Genomic DNA, 17509 nt, shown 5'->3' on the forward strand with positions numbered 1-17509 from the left:
TGGCAGGCGAGAATGGATGATGGAAGAGACTTTTTAACTTTTACTCCTCCCATTTGGAGTGAGGGGGAGATGAAAATCTTATCGGCACCCTAGATTACCCTTTGTGAGTATAGTGGTTTACCACAGGGAGCGCACATGCTCAAGCGCATGGGCACACAACTCGAGTTTCTCTTCATAGACGCATAAATCTTTCGCCTTTTACTAAAGATTTCCGTGGAAGGGAACCTTTCCGAGTGACCTGTATTTTTGGGTGCTCTGCTCACAGCAGAGCTGCACTGCAGTTTCAATAGCAGACTAAATCTGACCACACACCAATGTGCATTGGAGCAAAGCGTGCTTTCTCGTGGACCGTGTTTGCAGCCTTTGCGCTTCCTGTGTCGCAACTTCACATTTTTTTTCAGCCAGCATGGAAAGACAGCACTCTCATGACATGATGGGATCCAAACCTTGGGCTTCAGCTACTTTGGCCCTGTCAGTGACTTATGTACTTCCAGCATTCTTTTCTGCTCACAACAGAGCTGTATTGGAGTGTCAAGAGTAAAACTGGCCACCAGCCAATGGGCGGTGGAACGAAGCGCGCCTCACCACGTTCTGTACTTGCGGCCTTTGCGCTTTCTGCGTCGCAGCTCCAGATTTCTTTAGCCCGCATGGAAAGACAGCACTCTCTCGTACATGACGGGATACAAACAAAGATGGCTTCAGCTCCTTTTGCCCTATCAGTGACTTGTGCATTTCAAGCATTCTTTTCAGATGGCTAAAAGCTGGAGTCGGGAACTTGCGTTGGTGGTATAGTGTTGAGCATAGCTGCCTTCCAAGCAGTTGACCCGGGTTCGATTCCCGGCCAACGCATTTGTTTTGGCTCTGGCTGACGTTGAAGCAGAACTCCTTCTGTGACCTCTGTCAGCACCAAAATCTTTTGGATGAGTCGTTCAGTAGCAGCAAAGAGCTGGGTCTCCCCGTCGGGGAATCGAACCCCGGTATTCCGCGTGACAGGCGGAGATACTGTCCACTATACTAACGAGGAGCTGTACCCGCTGTGCTTCGCCCCCAGCCGACTTGACTTCACCGACATCAGCATAAGGAGCTACTACTCCATGAAAAAAACAAATCAACCTGCCTTGATCTTATTGAGTCTCCCAATATCTTGAATGCTACACATTACAGGGGGTCCTCATTTGGACCACTTTACTATTATTACTATTTTTTTTTTACTTTTCATAATGGGAACATGAAAAAAAGGATGGGAAATCATGTGGCAGTAACATCGCATTTACGTGGATCATATCGCCCACTGCTAGAATTCTACCACTGAACCACCAATGCTCGGAAAGGAGGGAGAACGTTTGGAATTAACACCGCATTTACGAGTATATTGCCCACTGCTAAACTTCGTCAACCTATAGATAAAGTGAACAAGTTTTATAGGCATTTGACGAATATAGACGGACTAATGAGTTTCTGAAAAGATTCGGCAGGGAACGGGGGTTGGTCGGTATGCAAAGGTTGGAGCTCCTTCAAGTAAATCAGGCTTCATTTTAAAGAACCTTACACACATGCAAGCACACACACAACTTAATTAAAAGCACTCCGTTCCTGCATTGGCCGGGAATCGGACCCGGGTCTCCCGCGTGGCAGGCGAGAATTCTACCACTGAACCACCAATGCTCGGCTGGGAGACTTTCGGCCTTCACATTGCCCTGGATTTAGTAATGGTGCGTAACTGTTACACGTCAAATCCAGGTAAAGGGGGGTTGGGTCAATATGCAAAGTTTGGAGCTCCTTCTAGCAAATCAGGTTTGGCCTTCAAGGCTCATTTTAAAGAATCCCACACACATGCAAACACACACCCCTTACTTAAAAGAACTCTGTTCCTGCATTTGCCCGGGAATCAGAGCCAGGCCTCCTGTGTGGCAGGCGAGAATGGATGATGGAAGAGACTTTTTAACTTTTACTCCTCCCATTTGGAGTGAGGGGGAGATGAAAATCTTATCGGCACCCTAGATTACCCTTTGTGAGTATAGTGGTTTACCACAGGGAGCGCACATGCTCAAGCGCATGGGCACACAACTCGAGTTTCTCTTCATAGACGCATAAATCTTTCGCCTTTTACTAAAGATTTCCGTGGAGGGGAACCTTTCCGAGTGACCTGTATTTTTGGGTGCTCTGCTCACAGCAGAGCTGCACTGCAGTTTCAATAGCAGACTAAATCTGACCACACACCAATGTGCATTGGAGCAAAGCGTGCTTTCTCGTGGACCGTGTTTGCAGCCTTTGCGCTTCCTGTGTCGCAACTTCACATTTTTTTTCAGCCAGCATGGAAAGACAGCACTCTCATGACATGATGGGATCCAAACCTTGGGCTTCAGCTACTTTGGCCCTGTCAGTGACTTATGTACTTCCAGCATTCTTTTCTGCTCACAACAGAGCTGTATTGGAGTGTCAAGAGTAAAACTGGCCACCAGCCAATGGGCGGTGGAACGAAGCGCGCCTCACCACGTTCTGTACTTGCGGCCTTTGCGCTTTCTGCGTCGCAGCTCCAGATTTCTTTAGCCCGCATGGAAAGACAGCACTCTCTCGTACATGACGGGATACAAACAAAGATGGCTTCAGCTCCTTTTGCCCTATCAGTGACTTGTGCATTTCAAGCATTCTTTTCAGATGGCTAAAAGCTGGAGTCGGGAACTTGCGTTGGTGGTATAGTGGTGAGCATAGCTGCCTTCCAAGCAGTTGACCCGGGTTCGATTCCCGGCCAACGCATTTGTTTTGGCTCTGGCTGACGTTGAAGCAGAACTCCTTCTGTGAGCTCTGTCAGCACCAAAATCTTTTGGATGAGTCGTTCAGCAGCAGCAAAGAGCTGGGTCTCCCCGTCGGGGAATCGAACCCCGGTCTTCCGCGTGACAGGCGGAGATACTGTCCACTATACTAACGAAGAGCTGTACCAGCTGTGCTTCGCCCCCAGCCGACTTGACTTCACCGACATCAGCATAAGGAGCCACTACTCCATGAAAAAAACAAATCAACCTGCCTTGATCTTATTGAGTCTCCCAATATCTTGAATGCTACACATTACAGGGGGTCCTCATTTGGACCACTTTACTATTATTACTATTTTTTTTTACTTTTCATAATGGGAACATGAAAAAAAGGATGGGAAATCATGTGGCAGTAACATCGCATTTACGTGGATCATATCGCCCACTGCTAGAATTCTACCACTGAACCACCAATGCTCGGAAAGGAGGGAGAACGTTTGGAATTAACACCGCATTTACGAGTATATTGCCCACTGCTAAACTTCGTCAACCTATAGATAAAGTGAACAAGTTTTATAGGCATTTGACGAATATAGACGGACTAATGAGTTTCTGAAAAGATTCGGCAGGGAACGGGGGTTGGTCGGTATGCAAAGGTTGGAGCTCCTTCAAGTAAATCAGGCTTCATTTTAAAGAACCTTACACACATGCAAGCACACACACAACTTAATTAAAAGCACTCCGTTCCTGCATTGGCCGGGAATCGGACCCGGGTCTCCCGCGTGGCAGGCGAGAATTCTACCACTGAACCACCAATGCTCGGCTGGGAGACTTTCGGCCTTCACATTGCCCTGGATTTAGTAATGGTGCGTAACTGTTACACGTCAAATCCAGGTAAAGGGGGGTTGGGTCAATATGCAAAGTTTGGAGCTCCTTCTAGCAAATCAGGTTTGGCCTTCAAGGCTCATTTTAAAGAATCCCACACACATGCAAACACACACCCCTTACTTAAAAGAACTCTGTTCCTGCATTTGCCCGGGAATCAGAGCCAGGCCTCCTGTGTGGCAGGCGAGAATGGATGATGGAAGAGACTTTTTAACTTTTACTCCTCCCATTTGGAGTGAGGGGGAGATGAAAATCTTATCGGCACCCTAGATTACCCTTTGTGAGTATAGTGGTTTACCACAGGGAGCGCACATGCTCAAGCGCATGGGCACACAACTCGAGTTTCTCTTCATAGACGCATAAATCTTTCGCCTTTTACTAAAGATTTCCGTGGAGGGGAACCTTTCCGAGTGACCTGTATTGTTGGGTGCTCTGCTCACAGCAGAGCTGCACTGCAGTTTCAATAGCAGACTAAATCTGACCACACACCAATGTGCATTGGAGCAAAGCGTGCTTTCTCGTGGACCGTGTTTGCAGCCTTTGCGCTTCCTGTGTCGCAACTTCACATTTTTTTTCAGCCAGCATGGAAAGACAGCACTCTCATGACATGATGGGATCCAAACCTTGGGCTTCAGCTACTTTGGCCCTGTCAGTGACTTATGTACTTCCAGCATTCTTTTCTGCTCACAACAGAGCTGTATTGGAGTGTCAAGAGTAAAACTGGCCACCAGCCAATGGGCGGTGGAACGAAGCGCGCCTCACCACGTTCTGTACTTGCGGCCTTTGCGCTTTCTGCGTCGCAGCTCCAGATTTCTTTAGCCCGCATGGAAAGACAGCACTCTCTCGTACATGACGGGATACAAACAAAGATGGCTTCAGCTCCTTTTGCCCTATCAGTGACTTGTGCATTTCAAGCATTCTTTTCAGATGGCTAAAAGCTGGAGTCGGGAACTTGCGTTGGTGGTATAGTGGTGAGCATAGCTGCCTTCCAAGCAGTTGACCCGGGTTCGATTCCCGGCCAACGCATTTGTTTTGGCTCTGGCTGACGTTGAAGCAGAACTCCTTCTGTGAGCTCTGTCAGCACCAAAATCTTTTGGATGAGTCGTTCAGCAGCAGCAAAGAGCTGGGTCTCCCCGTCGGGGAATCGAACCCCGGTCTTCCGCGTGACAGGCGGAGATACTGTCCACTATACTAACGAAGAGCTGTACCAGCTGTGCTTCGCCCCCAGCCGACTTGACTTCACCGACATCAGCATAAGGAGCCACTACTCCATGAAAAAAACAAATCAACCTGCCTTGATCTTATTGAGTCTCCCAATATCTTGAATGCTACACATTACAGGGGGTCCTCATTTGGACCACTTTACTATTATTACTATTTTTTTTTACTTTTCATAATGGGAACATGAAAAAAAGGATGGGAAATCATGTGGCAGTAACATCGCATTTACGTGGATCATATCGCCCACTGCTAGAATTCTACCACTGAACCACCAATGCTCGGAAAGGAGGGAGAACGTTTGGAATTAACACCGCATTTACGAGTATATTGCCCACTGCTAAACTTCGTCAACCTATAGATAAAGTGAACAAGTTTTATAGGCATTTGACGAATATAGACGGACTAATGAGTTTCTGAAAAGATTCGGCAGGGAACGGGGGTTGGTCGGTATGCAAAGGTTGGAGCTCCTTCAAGTAAATCAGGCTTCATTTTAAAGAACCTTACACACATGCAAGCACACACACAACTTAATTAAAAGCACTCCGTTCCTGCATTGGCCGGGAATCGGACCCGGGTCTCCCGCGTGGCAGGCGAGAATTCTACCACTGAACCACCAATGCTCGGCTGGGAGACTTTCGGCCTTCACATTGCCCTGGATTTAGTAATGGTGCGTAACTGTTACACGTCAAATCCAGGTAAAGGGGGGTTGGGTCAATATGCAAAGTTTGGAGCTCCTTCTAGCAAATCAGGCTTGGCCTTCAAGGCTCATTTTAAAGAATCCCACACACATGCAAACACACACCCCTTACTTAAAAGAACTCTGTTCCTGCATTTGTCCGGGAATCAGAGCCAGGCCTCCTGTGTGGCAGGCGAGAATGGATGATGGAAGAGACTTTTTAACTTTTACTCCTCCCATTTGGAGTGAGGGGGAGATGAAAATCTTATCGGCACCCTAGATTACCCTTTGTGAGTATAGTGGTTTACCACAGGGAGCGCACATGCTCAAGCGCATGGGTACACAACTCGAGTTTCTCTTCATAGACGCATAAATCTTTCGCCTTTTACTAAAGATTTCCGTGGAGGGGAACCTTTCCGAGTGACCTGTATTTTTGGGTGCTCTGCTCACAGCAGAGCTGCACTGCAGTTTCAATAGCAGACTAAATCTGACCACACACCAATGTGCATTGGAGCAAAGCGTGCTTTCTCGTGGACCGTGTTTGCAGCCTTTGCGCTTCCTGTGTCGCAACTTCACATTTTTTTTCAGCCAGCATGGAAAGACAGCACTCTCATGACATGATGGGATCCAAACCATGTGCTTCAGCTACTTTGGCCCTGTCAGTGACTTATGTACTTCCAGCATTCTTTTCTGCTCACAACAGAGCTGTATTGGAGTGTCAAGAGTAAAACTGGCCACCAGCCAATGGGCGGTGGAACGAAGCGCGCCTCACCACGTTCTGTACTTGCGGCCTTTGCGCTTTCTGCGTCGCAGCTCCAGATTTCTTTAGCCCGCATGGAAAGACAGCACTCTCTCGTACATGACGGGATACAAACAAAGATGGCTTCAGCTCCTTTTGCCCTATCAGTGACTTGTGCATTTCAAGCATTCTTTTCAGATGGCTAAAAGCTGGAGTCGGGAACTTGCGTTGGTGGTATAGTGGTGAGCATAGCTGCCTTCCAAGCAGTTGACCCGGGTTCGGTTCCCGGCCAACGCATTTGTTTTGGCTCTGGCTGACGTTGAAGCAGAACTCCTTCTGTGAGCTCTGTCAGCACCAAAATCTTTTGGATGAGTCGTTCAGCAGCAGCAAAGAGCTGGGTCTCCCCGTCGGGGAATCGAACCCCGGTCTTCCGCGTGACAGGCGGAGATACTGTCCACTATACTAACGAAGAGCTGTACCAGCTGTGCTTCGCCCCCAGCCGACTTGACTTCACCGACATCAGCATAAGGAGCTACTACTCCATGAAAAAAACAAATCAACCTGCCTTGATCTTATTGAGTCTCCCAATATCTTGAATGCTACACATTACAGGGGGTCCTCATTTGGACCACTTTACTATTATTACTATTTTTTTTTTACTTTTCATAATGGGAACATGAAAAAAAGGATGGGAAATCATGTGGCAGTAACATCGCATTTACGTGGATCATATCGCCCACTGCTAGAATTCTACCACTGAACCACCAATGCTCGGAAAGGAGGGAGAACGTTTGGAATTAACACCGCATTTACGAGTATATTGCCCACTGCTAAACTTCGTCAACCTATAGATAAAGTGAACAAGTTTTATAGGCATTTGACGAATATAGACGGACTAATGAGTTTCTGAAAAGATTCGGCAGGGAACGGGGGTTGGTCGGTATGCAAAGGTTGGAGCTCCTTCAAGTAAATCAGGCTTCATTTTAAAGAACCTTACACACATGCAAGCACACACACAACTTAATTAAAAGCACTCCGTTCCTGCATTGGCCGGGAATCGGACCCGGGTCTCCCGCGTGGCAGGCGAGAATTCTACCACTGAACCACCAATGCTCGGCTGGGAGACTTTCGGCCTTCACATTGCCCTGGATTTAGTAATGGTGCGTAACTGTTACACGTCAAATCCAGGTAAAGGGGGGTTGGGTCAATATGCAAAGTTTGGAGCTCCTTCTAGCAAATCAGGTTTGGCCTTCAAGGCTCATTTTAAAGAATCCCACACACATGCAAACACACACCCCTTACTTAAAAGAACTCTGTTCCTGCATTTGCCCGGGAATCAGAGCCAGGCCTCCTGTGTGGCAGGCGAGAATGGATGATGGAAGAGACTTTTTAACTTTTACTCCTCCCATTTGGAGTGAGGGGGAGATGAAAATCTTATCGGCACCCTAGATTACCCTTTGTGAGTATAGTGGTTTACCACAGGGAGCGCACATGCTCAAGCGCATGGGCACACAACTCGAGTTTCTCTTCATAGACGCATAAATCTTTCGCCTTTTACTAAAGATTTCCGTGGAGGGGAACCTTTCCGAGTGACCTGTATTTTTGGGTGCTCTGCTCACAGCAGAGCTGCACTGCAGTTTCAATAGCAGACTAAATCTGACCACACACCAATGTGCATTGGAGCAAAGCGTGCTTTCTCGTGGACCGTGTTTGCAGCCTTTGCGCTTCCTGTGTCGCAACTTCACATTTTTTTTCAGCCAGCATGGAAAGACAGCACTCTCATGACATGATGGGATCCAAACCTTGGGCTTCAGCTACTTTGGCCCTGTCAGTGACTTATGTACTTCCAGCATTCTTTTCTGCTCACAACAGAGCTGTATTGGAGTGTCAAGAGTAAAACTGGCCACCAGCCAATGGGCGGTGGAACGAAGCGCGCCTCACCACGTTCTGTACTTGCGGCCTTTGCGCTTTCTGCGTCGCAGCTCCAGATTTCTTTAGCCCGCATGGAAAGACAGCACTCTCTCGTACATGACGGGATACAAACAAAGATGGCTTCAGCTCCTTTTGCCCTATCAGTGACTTGTGCATTTCAAGCATTCTTTTCAGATGGCTAAAAGCTGGAGTCGGGAACTTGCGTTGGTGGTATAGTGTTGAGCATAGCTGCCTTCCAAGCAGTTGACCCGGGTTCGATTCCCGGCCAACGCATTTGTTTTGGCTCTGGCTGACGTTGAAGCAGAACTCCTTCTGTGACCTCTGTCAGCACCAAAATCTTTTGGATGAGTCGTTCAGTAGCAGCAAAGAGCTGGGTCTCCCCGTCGGGGAATCGAACCCCGGTATTCCGCGTGACAGGCGGAGATACTGTCCACTATACTAACGAGGAGCTGTACCCGCTGTGCTTCGCCCCCAGCCGACTTGACTTCACCGACATCAGCATAAGGAGCTACTACTCCATGAAAAAAACAAATCAACCTGCCTTGATCTTATTGAGTCTCCCAATATCTTGAATGCTACACATTACAGGGGGTCCTCATTTGGACCACTTTACTATTATTACTATTTTTTTTTTACTTTTCATAATGGGAACATGAAAAAAAGGATGGGAAATCATGTGGCAGTAACATCGCATTTACGTGGATCATATCGCCCACTGCTAGAATTCTACCACTGAACCACCAATGCTCGGAAAGGAGGGAGAACGTTTGGAATTAACACCGCATTTACGAGTATATTGCCCACTGCTAAACTTCGTCAACCTATAGATAAAGTGAACAAGTTTTATAGGCATTTGACGAATATAGACGGACTAATGAGTTTCTGAAAAGATTCGGCAGGGAACGGGGGTTGGTCGGTATGCAAAGGTTGGAGCTCCTTCAAGTAAATCAGGCTTCATTTTAAAGAACCTTACACACATGCAAGCACACACACAACTTAATTAAAAGCACTCCGTTCCTGCATTGGCCGGGAATCGGACCCGGGTCTCCCGCGTGGCAGGCGAGAATTCTACCACTGAACCACCAATGCTCGGCTGGGAGACTTTCGGCCTTCACATTGCCCTGGATTTAGTAATGGTGCGTAACTGTTACACGTCAAATCCAGGTAAAGGGGGGTTGGGTCAATATGCAAAGTTTGGAGCTCCTTCTAGCAAATCAGGTTTGGCCTTCAAGGCTCATTTTAAAGAATCCCACACACATGCAAACACACACCCCTTACTTAAAAGAACTCTGTTCCTGCATTTGCCCGGGAATCAGAGCCAGGCCTCCTGTGTGGCAGGCGAGAATGGATGATGGAAGAGACTTTTTAACTTTTACTCCTCCCATTTGGAGTGAGGGGGAGATGAAAATCTTATCGGCACCCTAGATTACCCTTTGTGAGTATAGTGGTTTACCACAGGGAGCGCACATGCTCAAGCGCATGGGCACACAACTCGAGTTTCTCTTCATAGACGCATAAATCTTTCGCCTTTTACTAAAGATTTCCGTGGAAGGGAACCTTTCCGAGTGACCTGTATTTTTGGGTGCTCTGCTCACAGCAGAGCTGCACTGCAGTTTCAATAGCAGACTAAATCTGACCACACACCAATGTGCATTGGAGCAAAGCGTGCTTTCTCGTGGACCGTGTTTGCAGCCTTTGCGCTTCCTGTGTCGCAACTTCACATTTTTTTTCAGCCAGCATGGAAAGACAGCACTCTCATGACATGATGGGATCCAAACCTTGGGCTTCAGCTACTTTGGCCCTGTCAGTGACTTATGTACTTCCAGCATTCTTTTCTGCTCACAACAGAGCTGTATTGGAGTGTCAAGAGTAAAACTGGCCACCAGCCAATGGGCGGTGGAACGAAGCGCGCCTCACCACGTTCTGTACTTGCGGCCTTTGCGCTTTCTGCGTCGCAGCTCCAGATTTCTTTAGCCCGCATGGAAAGACAGCACTCTCTCGTACATGACGGGATACAAACAAAGATGGCTTCAGCTCCTTTTGCCCTATCAGTGACTTGTGCATTTCAAGCATTCTTTTCAGATGGCTAAAAGCTGGAGTCGGGAACTTGCGTTGGTGGTATAGTGTTGAGCATAGCTGCCTTCCAAGCAGTTGACCCGGGTTCGATTCCCGGCCAACGCATTTGTTTTGGCTCTGGCTGACGTTGAAGCAGAACTCCTTCTGTGACCTCTGTCAGCACCAAAATCTTTTGGATGAGTCGTTCAGTAGCAGCAAAGAGCTGGGTCTCCCCGTCGGGGAATCGAACCCCGGTATTCCGCGTGACAGGCGGAGATACTGTCCACTATACTAACGAGGAGCTGTACCCGCTGTGCTTCGCCCCCAGCCGACTTGACTTCACCGACATCAGCATAAGGAGCTACTACTCCATGAAAAAAACAAATCAACCTGCCTTGATCTTATTGAGTCTCCCAATATCTTGAATGCTACACATTACAGGGGGTCCTCATTTGGACCACTTTACTATTATTACTATTTTTTTTTTACTTTTCATAATGGGAACATGAAAAAAAGGATGGGAAATCATGTGGCAGTAACATCGCATTTACGTGGATCATATCGCCCACTGCTAGAATTCTACCACTGAACCACCAATGCTCGGAAAGGAGGGAGAACGTTTGGAATTAACACCGCATTTACGAGTATATTGCCCACTGCTAAACTTCGTCAACCTATAGATAAAGTGAACAAGTTTTATAGGCATTTGACGAATATAGACGGACTAATGAGTTTCTGAAAAGATTCGGCAGGGAACGGGGGTTGGTCGGTATGCAAAGGTTGGAGCTCCTTCAAGTAAATCAGGCTTCATTTTAAAGAACCTTACACACATGCAAGCACACACACAACTTAATTAAAAGCACTCCGTTCCTGCATTGGCCGGGAATCGGACCCGGGTCTCCCGCGTGGCAGGCGAGAATTCTACCACTGAACCACCAATGCTCGGCTGGGAGACTTTCGGCCTTCACATTGCCCTGGATTTAGTAATGGTGCGTAACTGTTACACGTCAAATCCAGGTAAAGGGGGGTTGGGTCAATATGCAAAGTTTGGAGCTCCTTCTAGCAAATCAGGTTTGGCCTTCAAGGCTCATTTTAAAGAATCCCACACACATGCAAACACACACCCCTTACTTAAAAGAACTCTGTTCCTGCATTTGCCCGGGAATCAGAGCCAGGCCTCCTGTGTGGCAGGCGAGAATGGATGATGGAAGAGACTTTTTAACTTTTACTCCTCCCATTTGGAGTGAGGGGGAGATGAAAATCTTATCGGCACCCTAGATTACCCTTTGTGAGTATAGTGGTTTACCACAGGGAGCGCACATGCTCAAGCGCATGGGCACACAACTCGAGTTTCTCTTCATAGACGCATAAATCTTTCGCCTTTTACTAAAGATTTCCGTGGAGGGGAACCTTTCCGAGTGACCTGTATTTTTGGGTGCTCTGCTCACAGCAGAGCTGCACTGCAGTTTCAATAGCAGACTAAATCTGACCACACACCAATGTGCATTGGAGCAAAGCGTGCTTTCTCGTGGACCGTGTTTGCAGCCTTTGCGCTTCCTGTGTCGCAACTTCACATTTTTTTTCAGCCAGCATGGAAAGACAGCACTCTCATGACATGATGGGATCCAAACCTTGGGCTTCAGCTACTTTGGCCCTGTCAGTGACTTATGTACTTCCAGCATTCTTTTCTGCTCACAACAGAGCTGTATTGGAGTGTCAAGAGTAAAACTGGCCACCAGCCAATGGGCGGTGGAACGAAGCGCGCCTCACCACGTTCTGTACTTGCGGCCTTTGCGCTTTCTGCGTCGCAGCTCCAGATTTCTTTAGCCCGCATGGAAAGACAGCACTCTCTCGTACATGACGGGATACAAACAAAGATGGCTTCAGCTCCTTTTGCCCTATCAGTGACTTGTGCATTTCAAGCATTCTTTTCAGATGGCTAAAAGCTGGAGTCGGGAACTTGCGTTGGTGGTATAGTGGTGAGCATAGCTGCCTTCCAAGCAGTTGACCCGGGTTCGATTCCCGGCCAACGCATTTGTTTTGGCTCTGGCTGACGTTGAAGCAGAACTCCTTCTGTGAGCTCTGTCAGCACCAAAATCTTTTGGATGAGTCGTTCAGCAGCAGCAAAGAGCTGGGTCTCCCCGTCGGGGAATCGAACCCCGGTCTTCCGCGTGACAGGCGGAGATACTGTCCACTATACTAACGAAGAGCTGTACCAGCTGTGCTTCGCCCCCAGCCGACTTGACTTCACCGACATCAGCATAAGGAGCCACTACTCCATGAAAAAAACAAATCAACCTGCCTTGATCTTATTGAGTCTCCCAATATCTTGAATGCTACACATTACAGGGGGTCCTCATTTGGACCACTTTACTATTATTACTATTTTTTTTTACTTTTCATAATGGGAACATGAAAAAAAGGATGGGAAATCATGTGGCAGTAACATCGCATTTACGTGGATCATATCGCCCACTGCTAGAATTCTACCACTGAACCACCAATGCTCGGAAAGGAGGGAGAACGTTTGGAATTAACACCGCATTTACGAGTATATTGCCCACTGCTAAACTTCGTCAACCTATAGATAAAGTGAACAAGTTTTATAGGCATTTGACGAATATAGACGGACTAATGAGTTTCTGAAAAGATTCGGCAGGGAACGGGGGTTGGTCGGTATGCAAAGGTTGGAGCTCCTTCAAGTAAATCAGGCTTCATTTTAAAGAACCTTACACACATGCAAGCACACACACAACTTAATTAAAAGCACTCCGTTCCTGCATTGGCCGGGAATCGGACCCGGGTCTCCCGCGTGGCAGGCGAGAATTCTACCACTGAACCACCAATGCTCGGCTGGGAGACTTTCGGCCTTCACATTGCCCTGGATTTAGTAATGGTGCGTAACTGTTACACGTCAAATCCAGGTAAAGGGGGGTTGGGTCAATATGCAAAGTTTGGAGCTCCTTCTAGCAAATCAGGTTTGGCCTTCAAGGCTCATTTTAAAGAATCCCACACACATGCAAACACACACCCCTTACTTAAAAGAACTCTGTTCCTGCATTTGCCCGGGAATCAGAGCCAGGCCTCCTGTGTGGCAGGCGAGAATGGATGATGGAAGAGACTTTTTAACTTTTACTCCTCCCATTTGGAGTGAGGGGGAGATGAAAATCTTATCGGCACCCTAGATTACCCTTTGTGAGTATAGTGGTTTACCACAGGGAGCGCACATGCTCAAGCGCATGGGCACACAACTCGAGTTTCTCTTCATAGACGCATAAATCTTTCGCCTTTTACTAAAGATTTCCGTGGAGGGGAACCTTTCCGAGTGACCTGTATTGTTGGGTGCTCTGCTCACAGCAGAGCTGCACTGCAGTTTCAATAGCAGACTAAATCTGACCACACACCAATGTGCATTGGAGCAAAGCGTGCTTTCTCGTGGACCGTGTTTGCAGCCTTTGCGCTTCCTGTGTCGCAACTTCACATTTTTTTTCAGCCAGCATGGAAAGACAGCACTCTCATGACATGATGGGATCCAAACCTTGGGCTTCAGCTACTTTGGCCCTGTCAGTGACTTATGTACTTCCAGCATTCTTTTCTGCTCACAACAGAGCTGTATTGGAGTGTCAAGAGTAAAACTGGCCACCAGCCAATGGGCGGTGGAACGAAGCGCGCCTCACCACGTTCTGTACTTGCGGCCTTTGCGCTTTCTGCGTCGCAGCTCCAGATTTCTTTAGCCCGCATGGAAAGACAGCACTCTCTCGTACATGACGGGATACAAACAAAGATGGCTTCAGCTCCTTTTGCCCTATCAGTGACTTGTGCATTTCAAGCATTCTTTTCAGATGGCTAAAAGCTGGAGTCGGGAACTTGCGTTGGTGGTATAGTGGTGAGCATAGCTGCCTTCCAAGCAGTTGACCCGGGTTCGATTCCCGGCCAACGCATTTGTTTTGGCTCTGGCTGACGTTGAAGCAGAACTCCTTCTGTGAGCTCTGTCAGCACCAAAATCTTTTGGATGAGTCGTTCAGCAGCAGCAAAGAGCTGGGTCTCCCCGTCGGGGAATCGAACCCCGGTCTTCCGCGTGACAGGCGGAGATACTGTCCACTATACTAACGAAGAGCTGTACCAGCTGTGCTTCGCCCCCAGCCGACTTGACTTCACCGACATCAGCATAAGGAGCCACTACTCCATGAAAAAAACAAATCAACCTGCCTTGATCTTATTGAGTCTCCCAATATCTTGAATGCTACACATTACAGGGGGTCCTCATTTGGACCACTTTACTATTATTACTATTTTTTTTTACTTTTCATAATGGGAACATGAAAAAAAGGATGGGAAATCATGTGGCAGTAACATCGCATTTACGTGGATCATATCGCCCACTGCTAGAATTCTACCACTGAACCACCAATGCTCGGAAAGGAGGGAGAACGTTTGGAATTAACACCGCATTTACGAGTATATTGCCCACTGCTAAACTTCGTCAACCTATAGATAAAGTGAACAAGTTTTATAGGCATTTGACGAATATAGACGGACTAATGAGTTTCTGAAAAGATTCGGCAGGGAACGGGGGTTGGTCGGTATGCAAAGGTTGGAGCTCCTTCAAGTAAATCAGGCTTCATTTTAAAGAACCTTACACACATGCAAGCACACACACAACTTAATTAAAAGCACTCCGTTCCTGCATTGGCCGGGAATCGGACCCGGGTCTCCCGCGTGGCAGGCGAGAATTCTACCACTGAACCACCAATGCTCGGCTGGGAGACTTTCGGCCTTCACATTGCCCTGGATTTAGTAATGGTGCGTAACTGTTACACGTCAAATCCAGGTAAAGGGGGGTTGGGTCAATATGCAAAGTTTGGAGCTCCTTCTAGCAAATCAGGCTTGGCCTTCAAGGCTCATTTTAAAGAATCCCACACACATGCAAACACACACCCCTTACTTAAAAGAACTCTGTTCCTGCATTTGTCCGGGAATCAGAGCCAGGCCTCCTGTGTGGCAGGCGAGAATGGATGATGGAAGAGACTTTTTAACTTTTACTCCTCCCATTTGGAGTGAGGGGGAGATGAAAATCTTATCGGCACCCTAGATTACCCTTTGTGAGTATAGTGGTTTACCACAGGGAGCGCACATGCTCAAGCGCATGGGTACACAACTCGAGTTTCTCTTCATAGACGCATAAATCTTTCGCCTTTTACTAAAGATTTCCGTGGAGGGGAACCTTTCCGAGTGACCTGTATTTTTGGGTGCTCTGCTCACAGCAGAGCTGCACTGCAGTTTCAATAGCAGACTAAATCTGACCACACACCAATGTGCATTGGAGCAAAGCGTGCTTTCTCGTGGACCGTGTTTGCAGCCTTTGCGCTTCCTGTGTCGCAACTTCACATTTTTTTTCAGCCAGCATGGAAAGACAGCACTCTCATGACATGATGGGATCCAAACCATGTGCTTCAGCTACTTTGGCCCTGTCAGTGACTTATGTACTTCCAGCATTCTTTTCTGCTCACAACAGAGCTGTATTGGAGTGTCAAGAGTAAAACTGGCCACCAGCCAATGGGCGGTGGAACGAAGCGCGCCTCACCACGTTCTGTACTTGCGGCCTTTGCGCTTTCTGCGTCGCAGCTCCAGATTTCTTTAGCCCGCATGGAAAGACAGCACTCTCTCGTACATGACGGGATACAAACAAAGATGGCTTCAGCTCCTTTTGCCCTATCAGTGACTTGTGCATTTCAAGCATTCTTTTCAGATGGCTAAAAGCTGGAGTCGGGAACTTGCGTTGGTGGTATAGTGGTGAGCATAGCTGCCTTCCAAGCAGTTGACCCGGGTTCGGTTCCCGGCCAACGCATTTGTTTTGGCTCTGGCTGACGTTGAAGCAGAACTCCTTCTGTGAGCTCTGTCAGCACCAAAATCTTTTGGATGAGTCGTTCAGCAGCAGCAAAGAGCTGGGTCTCCCCGTCGGGGAATCGAACCCCGGTCTTCCGCGTGACAGGCGGAGATACTGTCCACTATACTAACGAAGAGCTGTACCAGCTGTGCTTCGCCCCCAGCCGACTTGACTTCACCGACATCAGCATAAGGAGCCACTACTCCATGAAAAAAACAAATCAACCTGCCTTGATCTTATTGAGTCTCCCAATATCTTGAATGCTACACATTACAGGGGGTCCTCATTTGGACCACTTTACTATTATTACTATTTTTTTTTACTTTTCATAATGGGAACATGAAAAAAAGGATGGGAAATCATGTGGCAGTAACATCGCATTTACGTGGATCATATCGCCCACTGCTAGAATTCTACCACTGAACCACCAATGCTCGGAAAGGAGGGAGAACGTTTGGAATTAACACCGCATTTACGAGTATATTGCCCACTGCTAAACTTCGTCAACCTATAGATAAAGTGAACAAGTTTTATAGGCATTTGACGAATATAGACGGACTAATGAGTTTCTGAAAAGATTCGGCAGGGAACGGGGGTTGGTCGGTATGCAAAGGTTGGAGCTCCTTCAAGTAAATCAGGCTTCATTTTAAAGAACCTTACACACATGCAAGCACACACACAACTTAATTAAAAGCACTCCGTTCCTGCATTGGCCGGGAATCGGACCCGGGTCTCCCGCGTGGCAGGCGAGAATTCTACCACTGAACCACCAATGCTCGGCTGGGAGACTTTCGGCCTTCACATTGCCCTGGATTTAGTAATGGTGCGTAACTGTTACACGTCAAATCCAGGTAAAGGGGGGTTGGGTCAATATGCAAAGTTTGGAGCTCCTTCTAGCAAATCAGGCTTGGCCTTCAAGGCTCATTTTAAAGAATCCCACACACATGCAAACACACACCCCTTACTTAAAAGAACTCTGTTCCTGCATTTGTCCGGGAATCAGAGCCAGGCCTCCTGTGTGGCAGGCGAGAATGGATGATGGAAGAGACTTTTTAACTTTTACTCCTCCCATTTGGAGTGAGGGGGAGATGAAAATCTTATCGGCACCCTAGATTACCCTTTGTGAGTATAGTGGTTTACCACAGGGAGCGCACATGCTCAAGCGCATGGGTACACAACTCGAGTTTCTCTTCATAGACGCATAAATCTTTCGCCTTTTACTAAAGATTTCCGTGGAGGGGAACCTTTCCGAGTGACCTGTATTTTTGGGTGCTCTGCTCACAGCAGAGCTGCACTGCAGTTTCAATAGCAGACTAAATCTGACCACACAGCAATGTGCATTGGAGCAAAGCGTGCTTTCT

General features: G+C 47.6%; 23 non-coding genes across 23 annotated transcripts; 14 read left to right on the forward strand and 9 right to left on the reverse strand.

Annotated features, from left to right (window-relative positions):
- Positions 1 to 156: 156 nt before the first annotated feature.
- On the forward strand, positions 157 to 272 carry LOC141288822 (U5 spliceosomal RNA). Its single transcript, XR_012339747.1, has one exon. It is a non-coding gene; the product is annotated as a U5 spliceosomal RNA (small nuclear RNA).
- A 1322-nt stretch (positions 273 to 1594) lies between these two features.
- trnag-gcc (transfer RNA glycine (anticodon GCC)) lies at positions 1595 to 1665 on the reverse strand. Its single transcript has one exon. It is a non-coding gene; the product is annotated as a tRNA-Gly (tRNA).
- A 399-nt stretch (positions 1666 to 2064) lies between these two features.
- On the forward strand, positions 2065 to 2180 carry LOC141287293 (U5 spliceosomal RNA). The gene has a single exon (XR_012339438.1). It is a non-coding gene; the product is annotated as a U5 spliceosomal RNA (small nuclear RNA).
- A 505-nt stretch (positions 2181 to 2685) lies between these two features.
- trnag-ucc (transfer RNA glycine (anticodon UCC)) lies at positions 2686 to 2757 on the forward strand. The gene has a single exon. It is a non-coding gene; the product is annotated as a tRNA-Gly (tRNA).
- A 744-nt stretch (positions 2758 to 3501) lies between these two features.
- Positions 3502 to 3572, reverse strand: trnag-gcc (transfer RNA glycine (anticodon GCC)). Its single transcript has one exon. It is a non-coding gene; the product is annotated as a tRNA-Gly (tRNA).
- Positions 3573 to 3971: 399 nt separating this feature from the next.
- LOC141288919 (U5 spliceosomal RNA) lies at positions 3972 to 4087 on the forward strand. Its single transcript, XR_012339772.1, has one exon. It is a non-coding gene; the product is annotated as a U5 spliceosomal RNA (small nuclear RNA).
- A 505-nt stretch (positions 4088 to 4592) lies between these two features.
- On the forward strand, positions 4593 to 4664 carry trnag-ucc (transfer RNA glycine (anticodon UCC)). The gene has a single exon. It is a non-coding gene; the product is annotated as a tRNA-Gly (tRNA).
- A 744-nt stretch (positions 4665 to 5408) lies between these two features.
- Positions 5409 to 5479, reverse strand: trnag-gcc (transfer RNA glycine (anticodon GCC)). The gene has a single exon. It is a non-coding gene; the product is annotated as a tRNA-Gly (tRNA).
- A 399-nt stretch (positions 5480 to 5878) lies between these two features.
- LOC141287301 (U5 spliceosomal RNA) lies at positions 5879 to 5994 on the forward strand. Its single transcript, XR_012339439.1, has one exon. It is a non-coding gene; the product is annotated as a U5 spliceosomal RNA (small nuclear RNA).
- A 1322-nt stretch (positions 5995 to 7316) lies between these two features.
- trnag-gcc (transfer RNA glycine (anticodon GCC)) lies at positions 7317 to 7387 on the reverse strand. Its single transcript has one exon. It is a non-coding gene; the product is annotated as a tRNA-Gly (tRNA).
- A 399-nt stretch (positions 7388 to 7786) lies between these two features.
- Positions 7787 to 7902, forward strand: LOC141287308 (U5 spliceosomal RNA). The gene has a single exon (XR_012339440.1). It is a non-coding gene; the product is annotated as a U5 spliceosomal RNA (small nuclear RNA).
- A 1322-nt stretch (positions 7903 to 9224) lies between these two features.
- Positions 9225 to 9295, reverse strand: trnag-gcc (transfer RNA glycine (anticodon GCC)). Its single transcript has one exon. It is a non-coding gene; the product is annotated as a tRNA-Gly (tRNA).
- A 399-nt stretch (positions 9296 to 9694) lies between these two features.
- On the forward strand, positions 9695 to 9810 carry LOC141288835 (U5 spliceosomal RNA). The gene has a single exon (XR_012339749.1). It is a non-coding gene; the product is annotated as a U5 spliceosomal RNA (small nuclear RNA).
- A 1322-nt stretch (positions 9811 to 11132) lies between these two features.
- Positions 11133 to 11203, reverse strand: trnag-gcc (transfer RNA glycine (anticodon GCC)). The gene has a single exon. It is a non-coding gene; the product is annotated as a tRNA-Gly (tRNA).
- A 399-nt stretch (positions 11204 to 11602) lies between these two features.
- On the forward strand, positions 11603 to 11718 carry LOC141287316 (U5 spliceosomal RNA). Its single transcript, XR_012339442.1, has one exon. It is a non-coding gene; the product is annotated as a U5 spliceosomal RNA (small nuclear RNA).
- Positions 11719 to 12223: 505 nt separating this feature from the next.
- trnag-ucc (transfer RNA glycine (anticodon UCC)) lies at positions 12224 to 12295 on the forward strand. Its single transcript has one exon. It is a non-coding gene; the product is annotated as a tRNA-Gly (tRNA).
- A 744-nt stretch (positions 12296 to 13039) lies between these two features.
- Positions 13040 to 13110, reverse strand: trnag-gcc (transfer RNA glycine (anticodon GCC)). The gene has a single exon. It is a non-coding gene; the product is annotated as a tRNA-Gly (tRNA).
- Positions 13111 to 13509: 399 nt separating this feature from the next.
- LOC141288925 (U5 spliceosomal RNA) lies at positions 13510 to 13625 on the forward strand. The gene has a single exon (XR_012339773.1). It is a non-coding gene; the product is annotated as a U5 spliceosomal RNA (small nuclear RNA).
- A 505-nt stretch (positions 13626 to 14130) lies between these two features.
- trnag-ucc (transfer RNA glycine (anticodon UCC)) lies at positions 14131 to 14202 on the forward strand. The gene has a single exon. It is a non-coding gene; the product is annotated as a tRNA-Gly (tRNA).
- Positions 14203 to 14946: 744 nt separating this feature from the next.
- trnag-gcc (transfer RNA glycine (anticodon GCC)) lies at positions 14947 to 15017 on the reverse strand. The gene has a single exon. It is a non-coding gene; the product is annotated as a tRNA-Gly (tRNA).
- Positions 15018 to 15416: 399 nt separating this feature from the next.
- On the forward strand, positions 15417 to 15532 carry LOC141287322 (U5 spliceosomal RNA). The gene has a single exon (XR_012339443.1). It is a non-coding gene; the product is annotated as a U5 spliceosomal RNA (small nuclear RNA).
- A 1321-nt stretch (positions 15533 to 16853) lies between these two features.
- trnag-gcc (transfer RNA glycine (anticodon GCC)) lies at positions 16854 to 16924 on the reverse strand. The gene has a single exon. It is a non-coding gene; the product is annotated as a tRNA-Gly (tRNA).
- Positions 16925 to 17323: 399 nt separating this feature from the next.
- LOC141287329 (U5 spliceosomal RNA) lies at positions 17324 to 17439 on the forward strand. Its single transcript, XR_012339444.1, has one exon. It is a non-coding gene; the product is annotated as a U5 spliceosomal RNA (small nuclear RNA).
- The last annotated feature ends 70 nt before the right edge of the window (positions 17440 to 17509 follow it).

This window comes from Garra rufa, chromosome 1, assembly GCF_049309525.1.
Source record: "Garra rufa chromosome 1, GarRuf1.0, whole genome shotgun sequence".
NCBI classification, from domain to species: domain Eukaryota; kingdom Metazoa; phylum Chordata; class Actinopteri; order Cypriniformes; family Cyprinidae; genus Garra; species Garra rufa.